The sequence below is a fragment of the Monodon monoceros genome, unplaced genomic scaffold, assembly GCF_005190385.1.
Source record: "Monodon monoceros isolate NGI ecotype Baffin Bay Population unplaced genomic scaffold, NGI_Narwhal_1 Super_Scaffold_4, whole genome shotgun sequence".
Taxonomy (NCBI): Eukaryota; Metazoa; Chordata; class Mammalia; order Artiodactyla; family Monodontidae; genus Monodon; species Monodon monoceros.
In genome coordinates this window covers 34,427,334-34,454,159 of record NW_021703781.1, presented here as the reverse complement: position 1 = coordinate 34,454,159, position 26,826 = coordinate 34,427,334, and the positions used below count along the sequence as shown (strand labels likewise).

Genomic DNA, 26,826 nt, shown 5'->3' with positions numbered 1-26,826 from the left:
CTATTTTCAATTGTTAAGAAATAAGAATTTTCATATTATTCTAATTATTTTCTTAAAAGTCTTTTTCTTACCTCAGAGATGTGGCTAGATAAAACTGTACTTCCAATTTTCTCCAAACAGCTTTGACCTATGCTTCCATCTCATGAATTCCAAGACAGTATTAAACTGATGCATATTTTCATAAATCTGTTTAGAAAAAAGGAACATATTCAAGACTGAAAGAATGTTTATTTGTCAGAATAACACATGTAGAAGAAATACCAAAATTTTATCATGCATAAAACTATACATTTTCAATGTAAAGTCAACGAAAACTTCTACAGTACTTTAGAAATCTATCACTTTACAATCTTCTGCCCAAAGAAGTTTCACATTTTGAGTATTTTCAACTTTACAACCTAGTAGTTCTGCAGAAAAAATTACTCACATGTAAAATTTCTGTCATCGGCCTAAGCTTTTGAAGAAAAAAAAATCACATCTCAAATTGAAAAATGATAACAGCCAGAAGCAGCACTAAAATTTACAATTCTACAATATTCAGATTCCTACTTGAACAAAAATTGGACCACCCAGCCAGTATTTCACTTTCTATCACAAAGTCTCAGTAAGCAGTTTTAATTTCAAACTTCAGCCTAGAACATTAGGAATTGTGAGGGTCAAGAATTAATTGCACTGCTTGGTCTAAGTCCATGGCATAGGTTTCAACTGTGTTACTACTGCATTAGTACCCTAATGCTTTAAGAGACAACGTTCATAAATCTAAACGAGGAAAAACGTTAAAAATTTTAATTTACTGAAAGGCAGGTGTGCTGTTTACTTACAGATCATAAAAATAATTTCATTGAATGTATCTTTTAACTGAAATGTCAAATAGTACAGTATTCTGTTTCATATTTTAAAAAGAAAAATTTTAAGCTGTATGAATATTACTTATGTCCCACTGCCAGGTCAAAATGCCTTTGTCTTCAAGCCCATTTCGAAGTATCACTTGTGTCACACTGAGGTTTAGTAGTCTTGGCAATAATGACTAAATTCATGTAAACTGGGGCAACCTGAAACGGTCTAGCATATCAGATAGCCTTTCTTACGGACAAGAGTCTCCACTCAGCAGACAGGCTGCCATAGGGCCATGCTAAATCTTTCATGGTCCAACTAAAGACAGACTGACCCTGAAAGCAATTAGTAATGCTTTGTCTGCATTTAGAAGCCTTTTAACAGTCTTCTCAATGCACTAGTCACCTACAACTTCACCAGACCCCTGACATTTTTCAGGGTATTCATATGACTATAAAACTCTTAGACCATCACTCAGAGAAATCAGGGAGAGCAGTAATGGAGACCTGGTATTTAGGTGTTTTTTTTTTTCTCTGAGATAATCATAGTCTTAAAAAATTTACCTTATACTAATCAAAAAATAAATGCATTGTGTTTCCACTTTAGAAATGGCATAAAGATTTTCCTCCAAAGCCATTCTTTGCCAATAACTCCGTTCTTCCCTAAGGGTGTATGGAAGAGAGGGGAGGCAATCACTACATTAAACAAAGCTCAGATTAACCTAGTCTCATAAAGTTTTAAATAGTCCATCAAAGTGACTATGTTTAAAAATATATGGCCCGCATTCGTACTTCCCTGGTGGCGCAGTGGTTAAGAATCTGCCTGCCAATGCAGGGGACACGGGTTCGAGCCCCGGTCTGGGAAGATCCCCACATGCTGCGGAGCAACTATGCCCGTGCGCCCTAGAGCCCATGAGTCACAACTACTGAGCCCGTGCTCCACAACTACTGAAGCCCGTGTGCCTACAGCCCACGCTCTGCAACAAGAGATGCCAACCGCAATGAGAAGCCCACGCACCGCAACGAAGAATAGCCCCCAATCGCCACAACTATAGAAAGCCCACGTGCAGCAATGAAGATCCAACACAGCCAAAAATAAATAAATTTATTAAAAAAAAAATATGGCCTGATTCTAATTCTACCAGATATTTACAATGGATCAAACAATAAATAAAATTAGCATGTAAACCACTTATCAACCATTGTTTATTATAGCACTATTTATTATAACACTGCTTCCTTGGTGTGAAAAAAAAGCTACAAGCTTTACGCTAAATCTAAAGTTAATTTAAAAAAAAGGAAAATACATAATCACAAAGAATCTTCAAATATACCATCTGCAAAGTCCAAGACTCTGAATTATCTATCCTCCCTCAATTCTCTCATATGTACAAATACATGACAAATCATACACTTCAGAAAACCTTTTCTAAGGATTGAATTTAAGACTGGCTAAGGAAAACCAAGTAAGATTTCGCTTCATTACTAAGAGGAAAATAAAAGGCAATCAAAGGACAGGATGTGCTTCACGATTCAGGTCTGCAAGTCACTTTTTACATATTAGAAATTGTGTGAGTCAAAGTAAACCGTTTCCTAACCTTTGCAACTACAGTCCTTTAAGCAGAGATCTATAAATATGTACAGGCACAGAAATAGGATTTACATAGGCAAAATGCCTGCAACAACTTTAATCACTCAATTTATAAGGTAATTTGCCACAGGCTTTTAGCACTATAAACTGTGTTTAACAGTGACAAGGGATCCAGTCAGAACCAAACACTAAACAATTGTAAGGATTAATATTTTCACCAAAGATTTTGTGCCTGGGCTTCCCTGGTGACACAGTGGTTGAGAGTCCGCCTGCCGATGCAGGGGACACCGGTTCGTGTTCCGGTCGGGAAGATCCCACATGCCGCGGAGCGGCTGGGCCCGTGAGCCATGGCCACTGAGCCTGCGCGTCCGGAGCCTGTGCTCTGCAACGGGAGAGGCCACAGCAGTGAGAGGCCCGCGTACCGCAAAAAAAAAAAAAAAAAAGATTTTTGTGCCTGAAATTTTCAAGCTTCTTAGTTCTAGAAAACATATTAAGGAAAGGTAATTCTTTTAAAAACACATTAGAGCTTCTTAATGACTCATAATAAATGAAAGGTGAATCTTTCTGGATATAATCTAGTACTTTGTAATTCAGAGCGAACACTGGAATTTCCTCAAAGTTAATAAGCATTTGCAAACATGGGAAAAGTTCATTTTAATCCCATATTGCCTTTACAAAAATCTTTTTTTGCCATAAAAATGTACACATCCCTCTCAGTTTTCAAAATTATTAAAGTGGTTAAATCTTAAAGCACTGGGATACTTTAAAGATCACTAACCATACAGAATCCATCAGTGACAAACATCAATTGTGGATATTCTAGTTATCTTTGCGGTGTTAGACATTACCTATTAACTCCTATATTAGTAAGATTTGCAAAGGAACTAGTATAAATATGCTTTTGATAAATACTCAGTCTAAGACAAAATGTAAGATTGCTTTTCTATTTGTACCAGATGTCAAAAAGTAGATTTCTTAGTATTCACAAAATCAGCAATACTGATTGTACATTTTTCCTTCCACCACTCCAAATCCCCTTTCTTCATTTCCCCTCTCTTAGCATTCATAAAAAGCACCCCACATACTGTATAAGTACTGCTGTAAACATCATAGCTGCAATTATAGAACCATTTTTAAAAATAGCAAATTACAAAATAATCATTTTACAAAACATTTCAGTTGGGCTCTTAAACTAAAGGTATTACTATTAAAACTTTCAGTACATTAGCTAAAAAACTCAAACATTATGCTTCAGAAAAACATAATACAGTTTTAGCTGTAACTCAAATGAACAGTATAATTTAGATTAGTTTATCATGCATTTCTATAATAAAGGATGTAATCCACTTAATACAGAAAGGGGGGTCAAACGTATTAACAAGTTATATTCTAAATGTTCCAAAAGTTCATTTATAAATTGAATATAAGCTTGATTTTGAAACTCAAGATGCCTTTTCTCATAAAACTAAAGATATAAACAGTGGCATTAAACCCCAAATACAAATGAACTTTAGTGTATAATTCTATGATAGCACTCTTCCGCTTAAGCATATTTCCGTATCAAACTGTAACTTTCTTATTCATTGCTATATCCTAGAACTTAGCACAGCTAATGACACAGAGTAGGATTTCAACAAATATTAGCTGATCTGAAGTACTGAATAGCAAAAACTCAGTGATGTGAAACTTAGTTGTCTAGAGAACAGAGAACCAAAAGGCATGGGGAAAAAAGCTTCTTCCAAAGAGATATGACAAAAGGATGCCTAACACCAGGGTTAGAAAGCTCTAGTCTAAGCCAATAGTGTCAATTTCCATCCCCCCTGCCAATGAGAGGGTTAGCAATAAGCATCTGATGCAATTCTGGACAACAAGACAAGACACTAAGTTTGCTGGGGAGCTTCTGGGAAAGGTTTTCCCAGGCTGATGAAAAAGAGACACCCAGGTGAAAACACGTACTTTTTGCAGGTAACTTTGGGTTTGAATTGTTAAGCAGAGCAATGGCAGCCATCTTAGGACCATGAGGAGAGAAACTGCCTAAGAGGACAACCCAACAGAAAAAGAATGGCAGTGTTAAAAGATGGAAAAAACCTGGGTGGTCCTTGGTGATGCTGCTATGCTTGAATGAAATAATCCTAGAATCATTTTACTAACTTGGATCTTTTTATTATAGTATATTCAACCCTTTTATTATTTATGTAATTTTCAATTACCAAAAGTAACCCAGTGGATACAGCCATTTAGGGATAGATACACTATTTCAATGAATTCAACTGTTATTTATACAGTGGTAACTCTCTTAAATTTATATCTTTTTTTTTTTTTTTGCGGCACGCGGGCCTCTCACTGTTGTGGCCTCTCCCGTTGCGGAGCACAGGCTCCGGACGCGCAGGTTCAGCGGCCGTGGCTCACGGGCCCAGCCGCTCTGCGGCATGTGGGATCTTCCCAGACCGGGGCACGACCCCGTGTCCCCTGCACCGGCAGGTGGACGCTCAACCACTGCGCCACCAGGGAAGCCCTAAATTTATATCTTAATCCAGATCCTTCTTTTGAACTAGATACATATTTCCAAACTATATTATAATATATACTATATACTATACAAACTATATACTATAATACAACTGTATTAAATATTTATTCCAGTGACACATCAAGAGAACAGAATATAACAGCCATCATCTACCAGCACAAAAACTGTTTATGCACCCATATTCACTTTTCTGGCTAATAACAGCACTGGCTACCTGTCAAAGGTTAAAATCTCTGGGTGACTAGTCCCACATCCCACTGCTGTACTTACTATATTGGGCAGTTATTTATTGCTGCCTGTTCTAACCCTGATATATCTTTGAAATCTGTCTCTCTCAACTCTATACACATCTAGTGCAGCCTCCCATCTCTTGTGGAACACACCTCCATTCTTGCCTCTGCACTGCACTCATGTTTCTAAAATACAACTGTGCATCATGAAAAGATTATAAACATCTTAAGTCATTAGGAAACACAAATTAAAACTATAATGAGATACCACTGCAGAATGGCCATCATCAAAAAGGCAGACAACACCAAATGTTGGTAAGGACGTGGAGAAACTGGAATTTCCACACATTGCTGTAAAATGATGCAGCCACTTTGGACAACAGTTTGGTAATTTCTTAAGAAGTTAAATATAAACTCACCAAAATTCCCTTCATAGGAACCTATCCAAGAGAGATGAAAATATGTGTCTATATAAAGACTTATATTCGGGACTTCCCTGGCGGTCCAGTGGTTAAGACTCTACATTTCCAATGCAGGGGGCATGGGTTTGATCCCTGGTGTGGGAACTAAGATCCCACATGTCGCCCGGAGTGGCCACCCACCCCCCACCAAAAAAAAAGACTTTCATACAAATGTTCTCAGCAGCATTACTCAATAGCAAAGAACTGGAAGCAATCCAAGCATCCATCAGCTGATGAACGGATAAACAAAGGGGAGTACCGTCAAACAGTGGAATATTATCAGTAATAAAAAGGAACAAAATACTGATACGTGTTATAACACGAACGCGCCTCAATAATATGCTAAATAAAAGAAGCCAAATGCAAAATACTACATGTATGATTCCATGTATATGAAATACTCAGAAAAGGCAAATTGAAAGAGAGAGAAAGCAAGGCAGTGGTTGCCTAGAGCAAGCGGTAGAAGTGGGAAATTTGGGGCGGTGATGAAATGTTCTGAAATATTCATAGCACAACCCTAAAATTTTATTAGAAATAATAAAAATACAAGTGTGTTTTAAAATTTTTCAGTGATTTCCAATTATGTACAAAATGAAGTCCAAATTCTTTAGGAAGACATTCATAGAATGCTATAGTCTGCTTTCAATCTATTTAACCTGCTTTATCTTCTGCTACAATCCCTGCCAGAAAGCCTCTTGCTGGCCATGTTAAACTATTCGCTGTTCCTAAACATGCCAGGCTATTTACTGCTTCTACCTTTCTTCACACTTGCTATTCTAATTCAAAAATCAAAATGTTCTTATCTTTATCTTTTGTCAAGTGAAGTTCCATTTGTCCTCACGAAGATCCATCTCAAATAACTCCTCTGTTGAACCTTCTTCACTCCTTATGTAGCTAGTTGTTCCACAGGAGTCTGGTAATAACACATTGTAGCACTTTTCATACTGAATTACGATTGTCTATTTATAGGTATATCTTCTTTATTAAGACAACCCCTGAGTACAGCTGTGTCCCCTGTGTTTTAACAAGCACAGTCCGGTGACTAGCACACAGGAGGTAATCCATATACTTTTGAATAAGCGACTGATGAAGAGTGACAGGGAAGAGAAAAATCCAAAAGTAGGTAAAATGAGCTCTGTATCACAAAGACAGTTGTATAAGGATGGTTACTGTCAATGTCATTTAAGAAAGAAAAACAGAAGCCACCCAATGTCACCTAAATGTTTTTCAGTGTACTATCAGTTAAACAGCCACACTGAACACTCTATGGTCATTAAAAAAAATGAAATACATCTTATCTGTCTGTACTGACTTGGAAAGCTATCCCAAATACTCTTAAGTTTAAAGATGCAGACGTAGAGAACAGATTAGAGGACACGGGGCAGGGGGGAAGGGGAAGCTGGGACCAAGTGAGAGGGTAGCATTGACATATATACACTACCAAACGTAAAATAGATAGCTAGTGGGAAGCTGCTGCACAGCACAGGGAGATCAGCTCGGTGCTTTGTGATGACCTAGAGGGGTGGGATGGGGAGGGTGGGAGGGAGGCGATATGGAGATATATGTATACATGTACCTGATTCACTTTTTTGTTGTACAGCAAAAACTAATACAACATTGTAAAGCAATTATACTCCAATAAAGATACTAAAAAAAAATAAAATAGTCACTTCTCCACTATTAAAAAGAAAACTATACACACATATAGTAGTATGTGCATGCACACATGCATGCAATAAATGTGAGGAAGGTAAGGGGCTGAAAGGGTACACACCAACTGTTCTGAGTACAGCCAAAAAAGTGGAAACAACCTAAATGTCTATCAGTTCATGGACAGAGAAACAAAGGGTGGAATATCCAGCCAATGGAGTACTATTCAGCCATAAAAAAGCCATAATAAGAACCAATACAGATATAACAGGGATGAACCTTGAAAATATTTTGTTAAGTGAAAGAAAGAAGCCAGACATAAAAGACCTCATATTATATGATTCCATTTATATGAAATTCCAGAATATGCAAGTCCATAGAAACAGAAAATATATTAAAGGCTGTCTGGGATTGGGGGTAGAGGGTGGGACTGGAGAAAAACACCAAAAGGATGATTCCTAAAAGAAAAAAAATGGATAAATTGGACTTCATCAAAATTTTAAATGTTTGCTCTGCAAAAAACCCTGTTAAGAAGATGAAGACACAGGTACAGACTGGGAAAATATATTTGCAATCCATATATACGACAAAGGACTCATCTAGAATACATAAAGAAATCTCAAAACTCAACATTAAAAAAATTCACCTAGAAAATGGGCAAAGAATATGAAGAAGTATTTCACTGAAGAAGATATCTGGATAACACATGAAAAGATACGGCCAACAACACTAGCCATCAGGGAAATGCAAATTAAGACTATGCTGAGATATTACTACACACCTAATCGAACAGCTAAAATAAAAAACAGTGACAATACCAAGTGCTGACAAAAATGTGAAGAAAACGGATCTTTCATACATTGCTGTTGAGACTATAAAACGGCATAGCCACTTGGAAAATGGTTTGAAAGTTTCTTTAAAAACTAAATATACACTCACATGTAACCAAATGCACTCCTGGGCACCTGTCCCAAAGAAACGAACATGAATGTTCACAGCAGCCTTATTTTTAATAGCCAAAACCTGGAAAAAATAGAATGCCCTTCAAAAGATGAATGGTTAAACAAACTATGGTACATTCATACCATGGAATCCTACTCAGCAATAAAAAAGAATAAACTATTGATTCATACAACTTGGATGGATCTCAAAGGATTAGGCTGAGTGAAAAAAGGTCATGTACTGTATGATTCCATTTAAAAAACACTCTCGAAATGACAAAATCATAGAGATGAAAAAGAGATTAATGGTTGCCACAGGGGGCAAGTGTGTGGGTAGCTTAAGGGAGATCTTTGTGGGGACAGAACCCATGTCTTGATGCTGCAGTGGTTACACACATCTACCACCACAGTGTTTAAATGGGTCAGAACTATATATACAAAATGTACCAGTGTCAACTTCTGGATTATACTGCACTACATGTATGAAGTAACCACTGGGGGAAGGTGAAGGATACAAGGGCCTCACCTTACTATTATTTTTTCAATTTCCTATGAATCTATAATTATTTTAAAATTTAAAATGTAAAAAACTCTACCTTCTAAAAATATTTTTACCTCTGCTTTAGATTTGGAATAGCAAAATAACTGTTCAAAGATTATTTAAGATACATTATTTTTTTCAAATCAGCTAGACAACTTCAATTCTGCAGTGGTTTCCAGTACCCTGTGGGAATGATGAATCCCCATAATAAAAGTCTAAAGAAACCAGCAATTCCTAGACCAAATTCTGGGTCTTCAGTTCCCTCTGTACCCCTCACCCTCTGGTTCTGGGAAAAAGCAGTTACTCCTAGGTGATGTCAGATCTGTTTTAGGGGTAGCAAATGTAGCAAGTTTGATATAACCACCTACAACAGAACGAACCCCCAAATAATCATCTCCCTGTATGGTCTTTTTCAATTTATTCTTCTGACAATGGAGCATAAAAACCACTACTATATTTTCATTTTAATTTTCTCTATAATTTATTACGGTAATATTCACAGTAAAAGACATTTAAATGATTTGATACATCTTCTTTTCCTTTCCAAATATATCTAGTTCAGTCAGTAGAGAAATATGTATCACCCATTTTTTTCCTGTAGAGTTTTGAGAAATTATCCATAGATCATTTGTTTTATTAGCTGATAGGTAAACACACCATACTACATATAAACAATAAAATTTCTGCTATTAGGAATCATCAGGAATTTATTCTAGAGTGCTAAGCGTTCACCAGTTCTTCTAAAATGTGCATTGTTGCACCTTCGCAAATGAAGAATAAAGATTATTTGGAATTAACGTTATGAACACCAATTACAGAGTTATGCTACAACATAGTGAAATTATCAGGGACTATTAATACATAGTGCTGTTGGCCCCAGTTCTAAATGGTCCCAAGAGTGCTGTGTTTATTTAGATTAAGTCCCCTACATACGAACGAGTTCCCTTCCGAGAGAGCGTTAAGTCCAATTTGTTCGTAAGTCCAACAAAGTTAGCCTAGGTACCCAACTAACACAATCGGCTATATAGTATACTGTAAATAAGTTTATAATACTTTTCAGACAAATAATACATAAAAAGCAAACAAACACAAAAAAATAAAGAATACATTTTTAATCTTTCAGTACCTTGAAAAGTACAGTAGTACAGTACAACAGCTGGCATACAAGGGCACGTCTGCATCCTTGAAAGTTTGCAACTTGAAGATTCGCATGTAGGGGACTTACTGTACTTATTTACTTGCTTGTCTGCTTATTTGTTTTAGCTTGCATCCCCATTTTTTCTTGTTAAGTTTTCTTTCCCTTGCTAACAGCTACCTAGAATGCATGTTTGCTCATAATAACAGTATCCTCTCCCCACTTTTCATTTACATCATCCCTGTACTAGCTTAATATAGCTCTATGTTTTGAAGTCTATAAAAATAAAAAGGCTGGGGCTTCCCTGGTGGCGCAGTGGTTGAGAATCTGTCTGCCAATGCAGGGGACACGGGTTCGAGCCCTGGTCTGGGAAGATCCCACATGCCGCGGAGCAACTAGGCCCATGAGCCACAACTACTGAGCCTGCGCGTCTGGAGCTTGTGCTCCGCAACAAGAGAGGCCGCGACAGTGAGAGACCCGCGCACCACAATGAAGAGTGGCCCCCCGCTCGCTGCAACTAGAGAAAGCCCACACACAGAAACGAAGACCCAACACAGCCAAAAATAAAAATAAATAAATAAATAAATTTTTATAAATAAATAAAAAGGCTGCATATGACAGCCTGAGACTGAGGGTATAAAAAGTGAACACATCTTCTATTATGATCAAATAATGTTTATGCTGTGATATTATAACAATTTTTATAAGACCACTTCAAGGAGAAGGGATAGATGAGACACCTGAATGAGACAACCAAGGAAAAAAACAAAGATGGGTGGAGCTAAGAACTATAAACACACCTCAAATCCCTACTCAACATTTCTAACAAGATGCTAAGTTCAAAATACATGAAACAGAACTCATTATTTTGTTTCTCCATCTTCTCACAAACCTGTTTCTCTTTAATTCCTTATTTGGCTTAATGTACAACTGTTTACAAGAAGGTTTTTTTTGCCACTACCTAGTAATGTTGACATTTTACATACCCAAAGACCCCAAAATTCTAGCTCAAGGTATATAATCTGGGGAACCTTTTGCACATATCTACCAGAAAGCATGTACAAGAATATTTACAGCAGCATTTTCTTAACAGCAAACACTAGAGGAAACCCAAGTGTCCAACAACAGTAAAATGGATAAACTGTAGTATATTCATATAATGGAATTACCACATAGTAGTATAAATGAATGTACCTCAGATAAGTGTGTCAACATGAATGAAATCTCGAAACCATAATGTTGAACAACAAGTCCAGGGCTTTCCTGGTGGCGCAGTGGTTAAGAATCTGCCTGCCAATGCAGGGGACATGGGTTTGAGCCCTGGTCTGCGAAGATCCCACAAGCTGTGGAGCAACTAAGCCCGTGCGCCACAACTACTGAACCTGTGCTCTAGAGCCTGAAAGCCACAACTACTGAGCCCACGTGCCACAGCTACTGAAGCCTGCGTGCTCCGCAACAAGAGAAGCCACCACAATGAGAAGCCTGCACACCGCAATGAAGAGTAGCTCCTGCTCTCTGCAACTAGAGAAAAGCCCGAGCGCAGCAACACAGCCAAAATAAATAAATAAAATTAAATAATAAAATACATAAATTAAAAAAAAAAAAAAAAACGAAGGTTGGAGAGAGAGCCAGAGGGGGGGAAGAAAACCAAAAAAGCCCAACAGGTCCAAGATGAACACATATATACAATATGACTCCATTCACACAAAACTCAAAAATAGTAAACACTAGGAAAATGTATGTTAAAGGAAAAAATACAAAAGTGGAAAAACTTAAGGAAAAGTAACAGAATAACATTTAATAATTTAGGATGATGGTTTCTTCTGGGAAGGAAGAAGCCATTGTCCTGAGGCCTGGAAAGCTTCTAAGATGCCATTACATTTATTGAGATAGGAGGCTGGGACAGACATATTCATTTATTATTAAAACTTTGTAAAATGTACATCTACATCATATGTACCCTTGTATATAGGATAGATTTTAGAATAAAAATCTTAGTTTAATCTGAAGTAAGTATGGTTAAATGTTAGTATTTTTAAAGTCTGGGTATCAGGTACACAAATGTCTATTATATCACTTCCTATATTTTGGAATCTATCATAAGTTAATTAAAGAAACTAAGACATAAGCATTACAAAATTGTATTTTGAAATTTAAGGACATGATATGACAAATCTTTAGAAGCAATAAAACAAATACTAAGCTAAATACTAGATCCAAACAAATACTATTATAAAATGAAAAAGAAAAAAAATTACTTCATCTCCTGAGATAATGCAACAGAATATACACAACACTACCTATATATTATTCATTCCAAAAAATTTTATCTTTAGTCATGAAATACAAAAATGCAAACAGTAAATGTAGGGTATCCTATTAAAAAAAAACTAGATGAGATTTCATAAAAGACCATGAGGGTAAGGGTGAGGGGTGGTGGAAACAGTGCTATTGCAGCTTTCAAATGGCTCAGAAAAAAAAATGTGGGTATTTTTATAAACAAAGAGAGAGAGAGAGCAGATGAAGCAAAATGTTAGCAAGTGAACTGGTAAATATAGCTGAAATGGGTATTTACTATCTGTTCAAATATTATGCCAATTTAAAAGTTTTTAAGGTAAAAAAGTTGGGGAAAAAGAGGTACTTTATCCGTTATGAGTTATAATTTTACAGATAGCTTTTAGTAAACAATGTCAGTATGACAGAGATTATTAAAATCAAATATTGAGGGCTTCCCTGGTGGCGCAGTGGTTGAGCGTCCGCCTGCCGATGCAGGGGACGCGGGTTTGTACCCCGGTCCGGGAGGATCCCACGTGCCGCGGAGCGCCTGGGCCCGTGAGCCATGGCCGCTGGGCCTGCGCGTCCGGAGCCTGTGCTGCGGAACGGGAGAGGCCATAGCAGTGAGAGGCCTGCGTACCGCAAAAAAAAAAAAAAAAAAAAAAAAAAACATCAAATATTGACAGATCTGCAAGGAAGTCCCAGAGATCTTTCCTCCATCAGCAAATTTTTAAATTTATTTCCTATAAATTATAAATTGTAAGTTGTTCAAAAGGATGAAAAATACATTTATCTTAACACGTTGAGAATTACAGCTGTGCTTCAGAAACAGAGTATCATAATCAATTTAAAGGCATATGGGCTTAAAAAAAACTGTTTAGCAAGTCAACTGTACTATAATGTAAAAGACTTAAAAAAATTTTTATAATTAATTTATTTTTATTATTTATTTATTTTTGGCTGCACTGGGTCTTCATTGCTGTGCACGGGCTTTCTCTAGTCGCGGTAAGTGGGGGCTACTCTTTGTTGCGGTGCGTGGGCTTCTCATTGTGGTCGCTTCTCTTGTTGCACAGCATGGGCTCTAGGCGCTCGGGCTTCAGTAGTTGTGGCACATGGGCTTAGTTGTTCCTCAGCATGTGGGATCTTCCTGGACCAGGGCTCGAACTTGTGTCCCCTGCATTGGTAGGCAGATTCTTAACCACTGGACCACCAGGGAAGTCCCTACAAAGATTTTATTTGATACTGCCTAAATACATATAGCAATACCAATATATTAGAACACAGTACTTTTAAATGTCCTATTTAGCAAATAGAAGAATGTTTTAAAATTTCTTTCTCAGAACAGATTTACTTCCTAATGATGCATACCCATATTTTTCAGGATTGCTAAGGCAAAGCAGTAAGGATGGAATGAATTTCTTTAAACATGGGTAGTTTCCATAAAAAAAAAAATTATACATCATTAAAATGGATAACCATCCTATTACCTAAGGATGTGCTGATGGTTAGAATTTAATCCAGTTAACCTGTGTTCAATATTTGGCTTTCTTTTTATTAAAAACTAAAAACTACCTTCATTAAATATTCAACTGTCATTCATCCAAACGTGTGCATCAATGAAACTAAACAACATTCTAGAAATTATAGAAATACAATTTTCAATTAAGAGCACTCATATAAAATTCATCACTTGTACAGGCACATGCAAACTAATCATTTCCGACAGGAGTGGGATATGGACTACAGATATTTCCTCCAAAAGGACAGTGTTGCTTCATGTTCACAGATACGTAAACACATAGGGAAGGAAGTTTTAGGTGGGAAGGCTGCATTTAAGTTCTCATTTCTATGTGATGAGAGACAGGTAGTTAATTACTGAACAACGCTGTCTTTTAAATCAGTGAGTCACATGCCTAAGGGAGGGGCTTGTAAGCAGGATGAACAACAACCAGGGCAATCAAGTAAGATTTCAAAGAGAAGCAACATCAGGTTTTGAAGAGTTTCAGACAGACAATTAGAAGCAACTACCCCAATATAATGCACATAATACAACAGCCTGACTATGGACTACCCACCTTCTTCAAAACACACCTGTACTTTAGGGACTAAGTTTGTGAAGCTAGATATGTTTGAATGTCAGAGAACAGCTCTATTATCAATAAGCAAGTGAGGGTACTGAGGTTGAAAGATTACTGGATAATACTTCTGAGGGCACTACAGTAAAGTTTAAAACATTTTAGACATAGTTCCCTGCTGGCAAGCAACATTTAATCAACTTGAGGAGTCAAGCCATAATATATTAAAGCTTAAACAACAGCACCAGATGACACTACATATACTGTTGTACCACCACACACGACAATTGAGAAATAAAAAAGACTTGCTTCACAGGTGGAGAGATCACTGTGGGCTGGATTTAAAGTGGCCCTTCTAAAGACTGGCAGGGTTTGACAGTATGCAAGGAGGGAGGCGTACAGGTTCAGATGGGCTTTTTACTGGGAGGGCTGGGGTGTTGGGGGCTGGGAGGGTGCACTGTGCCTGGCTACTGTTCCACCTGGGGCCCAGATTCTAGAGTGGTGGAACATAATAATCAATGCATGGTCTGAACCAGATGATAAATTCCCAGCCACCCTGAAGCCCATGTCCATAGCAGATATCAATACTTGTTTCAGTTCTCCTTACAATCAAGCATCAAAGAGTTCACAGTCCTTCTTAATATAGAACTCCCCAAAGCCAAGATGCCAAGATGTTTGAAATCCACCTACCATTCTTTTAAGAAGGAGAGAATAAAGAGAAGAACACAGGGTTAAGAGCATGGGCTTTGTAGCCAGACTGAGTACCAAGGTTAGAATCCTGGCTCCACCACTAACCTGTTGTAATACTTTAGACCAAGCTGCTTAACCTCCTTGGTATCCAATCTATAAAGCAGGGAGAATAACTGCATGTATCTGAGGGGTGAGGATCAAAGGAGTTAATGCAGGTATAGCACTTAGAACAGTGCCAGGCAAATGTAAGTACTTTCTAACTGTAAGCTACTATTATTGTTTTCTATCAACACGAAATCAACTGTATTCTCAGAGAGTAATGAGAGTTTTACATGAGGGAAAATAATATAAAATGTATAAAAATGTTGCTTAGGTACAGAAAACATTCTGAATCATTGATAGAAACAACATTCAGTACTTAACAATGCCTAATAGCATCAAATATTTGCTAGTTGATTTAAGAACAGAAGTGCAACATCAAACATATCATTCTTTATATTTACTGAACATTTACTATGTGCCAGTTACTGTACTAAATTCTATACATTTATTATCTTGTTTAACCTTTAAAATAAACTCTTGAGGCAGGTACCTCTACTAATTCCATATTATAAGAAAACTGAGGCTCAGAGTGGTTGAGTAACCTGACCAAAGTCACACAGTTAATATATAAAGTAGGGCTGGGATTTAACCCAGGTCAGCCAGACTCCAGAGACTGTACTTTTAATCTAAACTATGCTTTCTCTTTCCAAATCCTGAACCAAAAGGATTTGATATAACGAAATAAATATAAAATACTATTTTAAAATAATAAAATTATGGGAGGGTGATAGCTAAAGGGTATGAAGGTTTCATTTTTTAATTTTTTTAATTGAAGTATAGTTGTACAATATTATACAAGTTACAGGTGTACAATATAGTGATTCACAATTTTTAAATGAAGGTTTCATTCTGAGGTAATGAAAATGTTCTAAAATTGACTACACTGATGCTGCACATATCTGTGAATATGTACACAAACTGTACACTTTAAATGGGTTAACTGTATGTTATGTGAATTGTAGCTCAATAAAGCTGGTTTAAAATATTCTTAATGGACTTCCGTGGTGGCGCAGTGATCAAGAATCTGCCTGCCAATGCAGAGGACACAGGTTCGAGCCCTGGTCTGGGAAGATCCCACATGCCATGGAGCAACTAAGCCCATGCACCACAACTACTGAGCCTGAGCTCTAGAGTCCACAAGCCACAACTATTGAGCCCGTGTGCCACAACTACTGAAGCCCACGTGCCGAGAGCCCATGCTCTGCAACAAGAGAAGCGGCCATAATGAGAAGCATGCGCACCACAATGAAGGGTAGCCCCTGCTCGCCGCCAACTAGAGAAAGCCTGCGCATAGCAATGAAGACCCAACGCAGCCAAAAATAAATAAATAAAATGAATTTATTTAAAAAAATATTCTTAGTAAAATTAGGGTAGATGGTAATTAGGGTTTTACCCACACAAAAACTGATACAGATTAAGAGAGAGAGACTTGAATTTATTTAGGACAGAAAAATAATTATTTTCAGTACCGAAAGATTTATAATCAATAAGAAAAAAATTAAATATATACCTATACTTAAATTAGACCTAAATAATGAATGAAATACCTGTGGGTAACCATGATGTAACAGTGATCCCCTTCTAAACAAGCCCAACATTTTGACGAGAGGGAAAATAACACATTCATCACATAGATACTCACTTTTAGCAAGGGGTGCAGTACAAAATGTAGGCAATAACATGAAGTTTTTGAAAAATGTAATGAAGCTAATGATCTCTTACACCACCCTCGAGTATAAATGAGGATAACCTCTACAGAGGGCAGTTCAGCAACATGCATAATGTACCCACTAGCCCAGCAATTTTAGTTAACAGAGATTTTTATATTTCACTAATAAAAATCTACCAAAAAAATTATGACATTCATTTAGCTGTATGAATGGTCCTACAACAGTCTTAATGATAGCAAAAGAAATAAAACAGAAATAATCTAAACAAACTATAGTAAACTCACATACTATTATCATGATAGTTAACATTTATTAAGTGCCAAGAATTATTTTTTATGTACTATCTCATTTATTACTTACAGCAACCCTAGGAATTAGATAAGAATTAGATAAGAATGCCATCTTCATTTTCCAGATGAGGAAACTAAAACCCAGAGTAGCAACTTGCTCAAAGTCACACAGCTAGTGAGTATTTGCAGCCAGGATTTCTACCTGGGCAGTTTCAACACTGCCAATTTGTGTGGCTACTATATTGTACTACAGAAGAATAAGGACTTGGAAATATACTCATAATATACTAAAACAGAAAAAAATCAGATATCAAAACAACAGGCATAGTATGATCCTTCTTTTTTAATGCATTAAAAAAAAAAAAAAGATGAAACAGATACGGCCCCAAATTTAACAGTGAGTATCTCTGAGAGGTGACATTACAGTGGATTATGACCTTTCTTATATTTTTCTGTATTTTCCACATTTTGTAATGCAAGGTAAATTTTTTAAAGTGAGGTTCTTAAAAAAAAAAGTAAGGGCTTCCCTGGTGGCGCAGTGGTTGAGAGTCCGCCTGCCGATGCAAGGGACACGGGTTCGTGCCCCGATCCGGGAAGATCCCACATGCCACGGAACGGCTAGGCCTGTGAGTCATGGCCGCTGAGCCTGCGCGTCCGGAGCCTGTGCTCCGCAACGGGAGAGGCCACAACAGTGAGAGGCCCGCGTACTGAAAAAAAAAAAAAAAAAAAAAAAGTAAAAAGATAATGACAATTTCAAATACTGCAGAAAGCACAAGTAATTTAAAAACATGGAAGAAGCTGTTAAACTTGCTAAATGGGTTGCTGACGAATTCAAGGGAAGTGGTAAAGGCAAAATGGCAATGGCAAGGAAGAAGTATGTTTAAAAAGTGACAGGAGTGGGGCTTCCCTGGTGGCGCAGTGGTTGAGAGTCCGCCTGCCGATGTAGGGGACACAGGTTCGTGCCCCGGTCCGGGAAGATCCCACATGCCGCGGAGCCATGGCCGCTGAGCCTGCGCGTCCGGAGCCTGTGCTCTGCAACGGGAGAGGCCACAGCAGTGAGAGGCCCGCATACCGCAAAAAAAAAAGAAAAGTGACAGGAGCTATTCAGGTATAGACTACCATTTTGAGAAGTTCAAAGAAGAATGGTATATAGCCTCAAGGTAATAACAATGTCAAAGGAAGGTTTTGCTGGTTTATTTTCAATTTCAAGGAAATTCGATCAGGGTTGTAATCTAACTGGAAATAGCCTGTCAAGGATTCATGTCAAAACAGACAAGGAGCGGGAGGTCTCAACGAAGGCAAGGGTCTAGCCTTAGAAAAGGGGAAACTTCTTGTGAGACAGGAGAGAGAGAAGAGAAAGACACATAAAAAGGGATCTTTGAGATGAGGAGAAGAAATTTACAGAACTTATATTTGGTACCTTCAAACTTCTCTAAGAAAGAGAATGAAGTCATCTTCAATAACTGAAAGGGTGGGGATTAGGCACAGGGAGAGATGTACCGAGTAGTGGGGAAAAATGTTGGAAAGTAACTGGCTACTTATGAATTTGCCAGAACTAACAGAAACCATCTACCTAATTATCACATGACCATAAAAGAAAGTACTGAAGGAAGGGAGGAAAATCATTTCTTTTTCAGTTAGCATGCACGTTAAACTGCACCATTCAAAACCAGGAGAATCTGTGGTATACCTAGAGACAATACCCTATTATTAATCTCTAGGATAACAACCACTATAATAATCTATGAAGTTGATGTTATAAAGTGCCATCACTTTTAGGAGATGACATGCATTGTCAAAGGATGCACCAGAGTTCAAGCATAAATTTCTAATTTGACAATAAGAAGGTAGATTTCTAGGAAAAATCAAGTTGCAAAGATCTGAAACTTGGTATAACTGAAAAGTTTTCCCAAGACAGGTAAATTGTACATATACACAGACCTTTCTGAAGCAGCTTAAAAAAAATAAGTAGCAACCAAGCTCTTCATTTTATGCGAGGATGGAATAAAAGAAAATCTATGAGGTAGGGACTCTTTTCATACAATGAATATTTAATGAGTGCTAACTATGTGTCACATGAATGATTCTAGCCTAGGGATATAGCAATGAACAAAAAGAACGAAAAAAGCCCTGCCTTCTTGGAAATTACATTCTGTTTTACTGTCTGTGTCTTATGAGGTTAAGTAATTTCTCTTTGCAGCCACATCTAGTAGGTGGCAGAGACAGGATTCAAATTCAGATATGTTAGATCACAAGAACATGCTCTTGCACTCAGGTATGATTCCAGCATATATAAACCACTGCTTAACATAAGAAAAAAAAAAACTTCTACATTTATCTATACTTTTCAATAATAACACTTATTTTAAGAAGAATTTCGAACACTGTACCATTTTGCTTGTACTACTTCTCTCACTATAGGCACACTTTTCCTTCCATCAACTTGCAAATTTTAAAATAAAGGAAAACTGAGCTAGCTGAAAGTAATAAGAAGATCTCCTCACCTGCTCCCTTAAATTACTAACCGAAGAACTATTCATGCTTCAGCACACTTCTTAAAATATACTGGGGTAGGGCTTCCCTGGTGGCACAGTGGTTGAGAGTCTGCCTGCCGATGCAGGGGACACGGGTTCGTGCCCCAGTCCGGGAAGATCCCACATGCCACGGAGCGACTGGGCCCGTGAGCCATGGCCGCTGAGCCTGCGCGGCCGGAGCCTGTGCTCCGCAATGGGAGAGGCCACAGCAGTGAGAGGCCCGCGTACTGCAAAAAAAAAAAAGTCTCCTGGGCTTCCCTGGTGGTGCAGTGGTTGAGAGTCCGCCTGCCGATGTAGGGAACGTGGGTTCGTGCCCCGGTCCGGGAAGATCCCACATGCCGTGGAACGGCTGGGCCCATGAGCCATGGCTGCTGAGCCTGCGCGTCTGGAGCCTGTGCTCCACAACAGGAGAGGCCACAACAGTGACAGGCCCGCGTACAGCAAAGAAAAAAAAAAAAAAAAAAAAAATATATATATATATATATATGTATTGGGGTAATGCAAGATAGGGGAATATTAGAGATGAGCCTCATCACAAAGAGTATATGCTAATCTTTTCCTTATTTGTATTATTATCTGCATTATCTTAATATGCAAACAACTCACTGCTACTATTATTATTCTCTTTCCCTTAAGGAGTTGCTTTCCTATTAGAAATTTCCAGCAAATACCTGGTGATCCTTGGGTACTGTTCATGTAACAGTGAAGCACAGGAACTCTGATTGGACAATGCTGTGGGTATAGGAGGGCTTGTAAACTAGTGGGCTTCACTGTAGGGTAACTGGGCAATCACCTGCCTGTGCAGATATGGAGACCCTCGAATGTCAGGCTCTGCTGCTCTTTTCCCTGGAGTCAGTTTCTTAGAAGAGTCCTCCAGTCTCCTAGATGGAGTATACACTTCTGACTGCCACTGCTCTGCAAACAAGTGGGAAAAGTAACATGGGACAAAAAGTAAGGGCACATCTTCTGATCCAGTAAGTAGACTTTTGCTTAACCCTCATTTACAGTGTTTTCCTATTCTGTATTCTCTCCAAATCTAGGGTCTCACTGGTTTAGTTTCTCTAAACACTCAAACATCCAACTTCTGCCAGGACTACTGAATTTGCCCAGGTTGGGTTCAGCACTGTCCAAGATAAATATAATACTGCAAATGCGACTACCTGTGTTAATTTAAAATTTTCTAGTGTCCCCATAAAAAAAACTAGAGAAAAAGCTGAAATTAATAGATTTTGTTTCACCCAATGGATCCAAAATGTTATTTCAATATAGTAAATATAAAAATTATTAATAAGATATTTTCTTTTCTTTCTTCATAGTTAAAACTTCCAAACCTGGTATGTACATTACAATTAAAGCACATCTCAGTCGGGGCTAGCCACATGTTAAGTGCTCAGTAGCCACTGAATAACTCCAAGATTTCAGTGGCTCAACACAACAAAAGTCTACTTCTGTCCCATGTAAAATGCCCAACATAACAAGCAGGATCTGTTTCACAGTCATCCAAGGACCCAGGCTGACTATCTTGTTCTTGTATCAAATGAAACATATGGCTAGGTACTTCCAGATAAAGAAAAAGACCAGCAACTCTTCATGGACTTTTGACTATGTCAACACAGAAATAACACACACCTCCCCTCAAAGTCCACTGGCCAGAATCAGTCACATGATACCACCTAACTTCAAAGAAACAATGGAATTAAATGTTCCCATATGCCTGGAATGAAAGGAGAACTGAATGTGGAAGAGCACTAAGAAGTCATTACCACAGGCAGGCACCTGGCTGTGAGGACAAGTGTTAGAAGATGATATAAGCCCTAGATCCTAGGGTATAACTGTTTCTTATAAAGATTTTTAAGCCTGTTTTCAAAGTGCCTTTGATGAACTTCTTAGTAGACTACTACACACGGCTGAGGAAAGACCTTCGGAGCTTGAGGATATGTCAGGGAAAATCTCCAAAATTGAAAAGCAAACCAAAAAAACACCAAAAAAGAACAGAATATCAAAGAACTGTGGAACAAGTAGAAAAGATGTAACATATGCATAATGAGAAGGAGAAGTAATACAAAAAGGAGAAGAAAAAGAAAAAGAGAAAGGAACAGGAAACATACTTGAAACACTGAAAATTTCTCCAAATTAATGTTAGACACCAAACCACACATCCAGGAAGTTCAGAGAACACCAAGCAGGTTAAATGACCAAAATACTACACCTATATAGATCATTTTCAAACTACAGAAAGTAAAAGATTAAGAAAAAATCTTGAAAGAAAATAGAGGGAAAAAACACCTTACCTATAGAGGGGCAAAGATAAGAATTACATCTGACTTCTCTTCAGAAACCATGCAAGCAAGAAGAGAGTGCAATGAAATATTTAAAGTGTCAAGAGGAAAAAAAAAAAAACCAACCTAGAATTCTGTACCATTACATGGACTATTCATCAAGACAGACCACATTATGGTGGTATATAAAATATACCTTACGGTGGTATATAAAATATACCCTAACAAATTTAAAACAATAGAAATCATACAATATCTCCTCTCAGACCATCACAGAATTAAACTAGAATCAAAAATAGAAAGATAGTTGAAAAATCTCAAAATACTTAAACAATGCACTTCTAAAGGAAATGGGCCAAAGAAGAATTTTCAAGAGACATTTAAGAATAATTTGAACTAAATGAAAATGAAAGCATAAATTTTCAGAATCGATGGGATGCAGTGAAAGCAGTGCTTAGAGGGAAATTTACAGCATTCAATGCATGTATTAGAAAAGAAGAGAGATCTAAAATCAATAACGTAAGGTGCCATCTAAAGAAACTAGGAAAAGAAGGGCAAATTAAATCCAAGAAGAGCAGATGAAAAGTAATAAAAATCAGAGCAGAGAATAATACAACTGAAAACAGGAAATCAATAGAGAAAAAACAATGAAACCAAAGGTTCTTTGAAAAGGTTCTTTGCAAAGATTCTTTGAAAAGATAAATAAAATTGATAAAAAAGAAAAATGACACAAATTACTAATATCAGAAATGAAAGCGGAGACACCACTACAGATCCCATGGTCATTAAAAGGTTAATCAAGGAATACCATGAGCTCTATGCCAACAAATTAGATAACTTAGATGAAATGGCCCTATTCCTTGAAAGATACAATTTGCTAAAACTCACACATGAATAAACAGACTATCCAAATAGGTCTACATTTTTAGAGAAATTGAATCATAATTAATGATCTTCCAAACCAGAAAGCACAAGCCCAGATGGGTTCTCTAGTGAATTCTAGCAAACACTTAAGAAGATATTATAACAATTATAACAATTCTCTATAATCTTATTCAGAAGATAGAAACAAAGGGAATACTTCCTAACTCATTCTACGAGGCCAGCATTACCCTAATACCAAAACCAGATAAAGACATCACAAGAAAACTAGAGACCAATCTCTCATAAACATATATACAAAAATCCTGAACAGAATATTAGCACATCAGGAATTCCCTGGTGGTCCAGTGGTTAGGACTCAGTGCACTCACTGCTGGGGCACAGGTTCAATCCCTGGTTGGGGAACTAAGATCCTGCAAACTGTGCAGTGTGGCCAAAAAAAGAAAAAGAATATTAGCACATCAAATCCAACAATGTATAAAAAGAATTTATACCATGACCAACTGGCATTTAATCCAGGTACGCAAGGCTGGTTCAACATTCAAGAAATCAACTAATTCAATCCATCACATCAGAAGACTAAAGAAGAAAAGCCACAAGATGCTATCATTAGATGCAGAAAAAGCATTTGAGACTATTTTACACTCACACGATTAAAAGAAAAATCTCAGCAAACTAGGGATAGAGGGGAATTTCCTCAATTTGAAGAAGAACACCTACCAAAAACCTATAGCTAACATCACATTTAATAGTGAGACACTCAAAGCTTTCCCACTAAGATCAGGAACAAGGCAACATATCCCTTCTTACCACTCCTTTTCAAATCACACTGGAAATCCAAGCTAATGGAATAAGACAAGAGAAAGAAATAAATGGTATAAAGATTGGAAAGAAAGAACTGTCTCCGTTCACAGATGATGTGATCATCTATATAGAAAATCTACATGAATCAATGACAAAAAAACTCCTAGAATTAATAATCAATTACAGCAAAGTTGCAAGATACAAGGTTAATATACAAAAGTCAATTGCTCTCCTATATGCCAGTAATACACTTGTGGAATTTGAAATTAAAGACATATCATTTACATCAGCACCCCCAAAATGAAATACTTAGGTATAAATCTAATAAAATACATATAAGATCTATATGAGGAAAATTACAAAACTAATGAAAAAAGTCAAAGAACTAAATAAATGGACAGTCCATGTTAATGAATAGGAAGACTCAATACTGTCAAGATATCTGTTCTTCCCTATTATCTATTAAGGCAATACAATCCCAGCCAACATCATATGTCACTAAGGAATTATAAATTAAAACAACCATCAGGTAAATGTTACCACACATTTATTAAAATGGTCAAAATCTAAAGCACTGACAACATAAAATGCTGATAAGGATACAGAGCAAAGGGACCCTCATTCATTACTGATGGTAATGCAAAATGACATAGCCCCACTGGAAGAGTCTGGCAGTTTCTTACAAAAACTAAACATACTATTAGCATACGATCCAGAAATCCTGCTACTTGGCATCCCAAATGAGTTGAAAACTTGTGTCCACACAAAAACCTGCACAAAGATGTTTAAAAGAACTTTATTCATAACTGTCAAAACTTGGAAGCAATCAAGATGTCCTTCAGTAGGTAAATGCATAAATAAGCTGTGGTATATCCAGACAGTGGACTATTATTCATTGATTAATATAATTCATCAACACATTTTAAACATTTTAACAACTGTGAAATCAGAATGTGTCTTAAAATTGATATAATATCATTGTTTAACAGGCATCATTTTTCTTTCTTAATGGATCTTTTCACATTTTAACAACTGTAAAATCAAGATACGTCTTAAGATTAATATCACATCATTGTTTGATAGGTATCATTTATTTTCTTTCTTAATGGTACACAAAATAACAGTACATCAGTGCCTAGGAATTACACAGATATATATTTTAGGGTTGATGTAATACATTCCAGAATGTATACCTCAACTTCAGAACAAACTGGACGAGTTTGCTAGTACTAACAACCAAATATTTCTCACATATATATATAAAACTTGTCAGGTTTATACTGTTATTAACACAATGTAAGTACTAGCAAAACCTGGCTTTTCATTAACTACTGTTCTTTCTACCATAATTACTAATTTTTTGCCAATTTTCTTTTTATCTTTTGGGTAACATCTCCAGTCCTGCAAAATCTTCCTGATCTGGCTTTACAGAGTCAACTGTAAAATTAACTCAAAGAGCCGAACGAATTCTCCACTCTAGAAATATCCTTTTAAAATAAAACTCATCGGGACTTCCCTGGTGACACAGTGGTTAAAATCTGCCTGCCAATGCAGGGGACACAGGTTTGAGCTCTGGTCTGGGAAGATCCCACATGCCACAGAGTAACTAAGCCCGTGAGCCACAACTACTAAGCCTGTGTTCTAGAGCCCGCGAGCCACAACTAGTGAAGCCCATGCACCTAGAGCCCGTGCTCCACAACAAGAGAAACCACCACAATGAGAAGTCTGCGCACCGCAACAAAGAGTAGCCCCCGCTCACTGCAGCAAGAGAGAGCCCGCGTGCAGCAACGAAGACCCAATGCAGCCAAAAATAAATAAATAAAAAATAAAACTCATCAATTCTGTTCATTCCTATTCCACTAGTCAATAAAAGACTGCTGTTGCAAATTATAAATTTCTGTGGACAGTACCACCAACTGACAGAAGGGTTCAAGAAAAACCTGGCCAAACTCCAGGAACTACAATGTACTTCACCCACTCATAAGGAAATACACACTTTGCTTTCTTTACCATCACAATTTGCAATTAGAAAAATGTAGTGATACAATCCTTGAAGAAACATCAACATTTTTTCAGCCCAATTCTAACAAAATAAAATGCAAATGACTAGTGAGAAATAATTGTATCTGCATTAACCCACAGAATACAGAAGACCCTTTTTTTGTTTGTCTGCTTCGTTGGTGCAATACCAGTAAACTTACTTTGGCTTATGGCTGTTCAACTGAAGTGCAAATGAATTTGTGAATGGGCACATTCAAGGATCAAGTATCTAAAAGTAAACAAATCAATATTATCCACAATGAGAAAAGTTTTGAAAAATTATAATCAGTATCTTGATAGGGGTATGGATTACAAAGGTGTATGCATTTTCCAAAACTGACTGAACTGTATACATAAGATCTGCACACTTCACTTTATATATATGTTTACATATATATACATATTATACTTCAATTTTTAAAACTTAATAAATTAGAACATGGAATGTGGAAAAGCAAAAAAAAAAAAAAAAATCCTGTGGGGTTGGATGAGAATTGAGGGTGTTAGTATAAACTAAAATTATTTTTTTAAAAATATAGTTCCTAACTATGTTCACTGGAAGGGACTGGAAACAATGACACCAGTACTAATGAGAATATCTAATGCCCAGATCTTGGTTTCTATATATTGTTTCTCCACTAAGAGAAACCTGGCCTCCTTAAAATCTTGACTGATTCTGCCCCATAGATGGGGCACAAAAGGTCCAACATGAGCCTGGAACATCACTGTGTCAGAAAATGATAGGGCCACACCCAAAGGACATCAGAGCCAGGATGAAGGGACTCCCACTGTCAGAACCTGGGACAATATGAACATCAAAAAACATAAAGGTTGTAAATGAATGGATAAAGAGGATGTGGTATATGTATATACCCCCCCCCACACACAAATGGAATACCACTCAGCCATAAAAAAGAACAAAATTTTGCCATGTGCAGCAACATGACTTGGAGGGCATTATGCTAAGTGAAATAAGTCAGACAGAGGACAAATACTGTATGATACCACTTTTTTGTGGAATCTTAAAAAAGTACAACAAACTAGTGAATATGACAAAAAAGAAGCAGACTCACAGAGAGAAGCAAACCAGTGGTTACCAGTGGGAGGAGGGGAGGCAATATAGGAGTGGGAGAGGGGGAGGTACAAACTACTGGGTGTAAGATAAACTCAAGGATGTATTGTACAACACAAGAAATATAGTCAATATTTTGTTATAACTGTAAATGGAAAAGTAACCTTTTAAAATTCTGTAAAAATTTTTTAAAAATTAAATA

General features: G+C 37.2%; 1 protein-coding gene across 1 annotated transcript in view; it reads right to left on the bottom strand.

The window, feature by feature from the left end:
- Positions 1-26,826, bottom strand: part of BMPR1A (bone morphogenetic protein receptor type 1A) — a 139,112-nt gene that overhangs the window by 58,278 nt on the left and 54,008 nt on the right. The window contains exon 2 of the mRNA XM_029244746.1: positions 72-186. The gene's annotated coding sequence lies outside the window, so the exon portion shown is untranslated. The remainder of the gene's footprint in view (positions 1-71; positions 187-26,826) is intronic.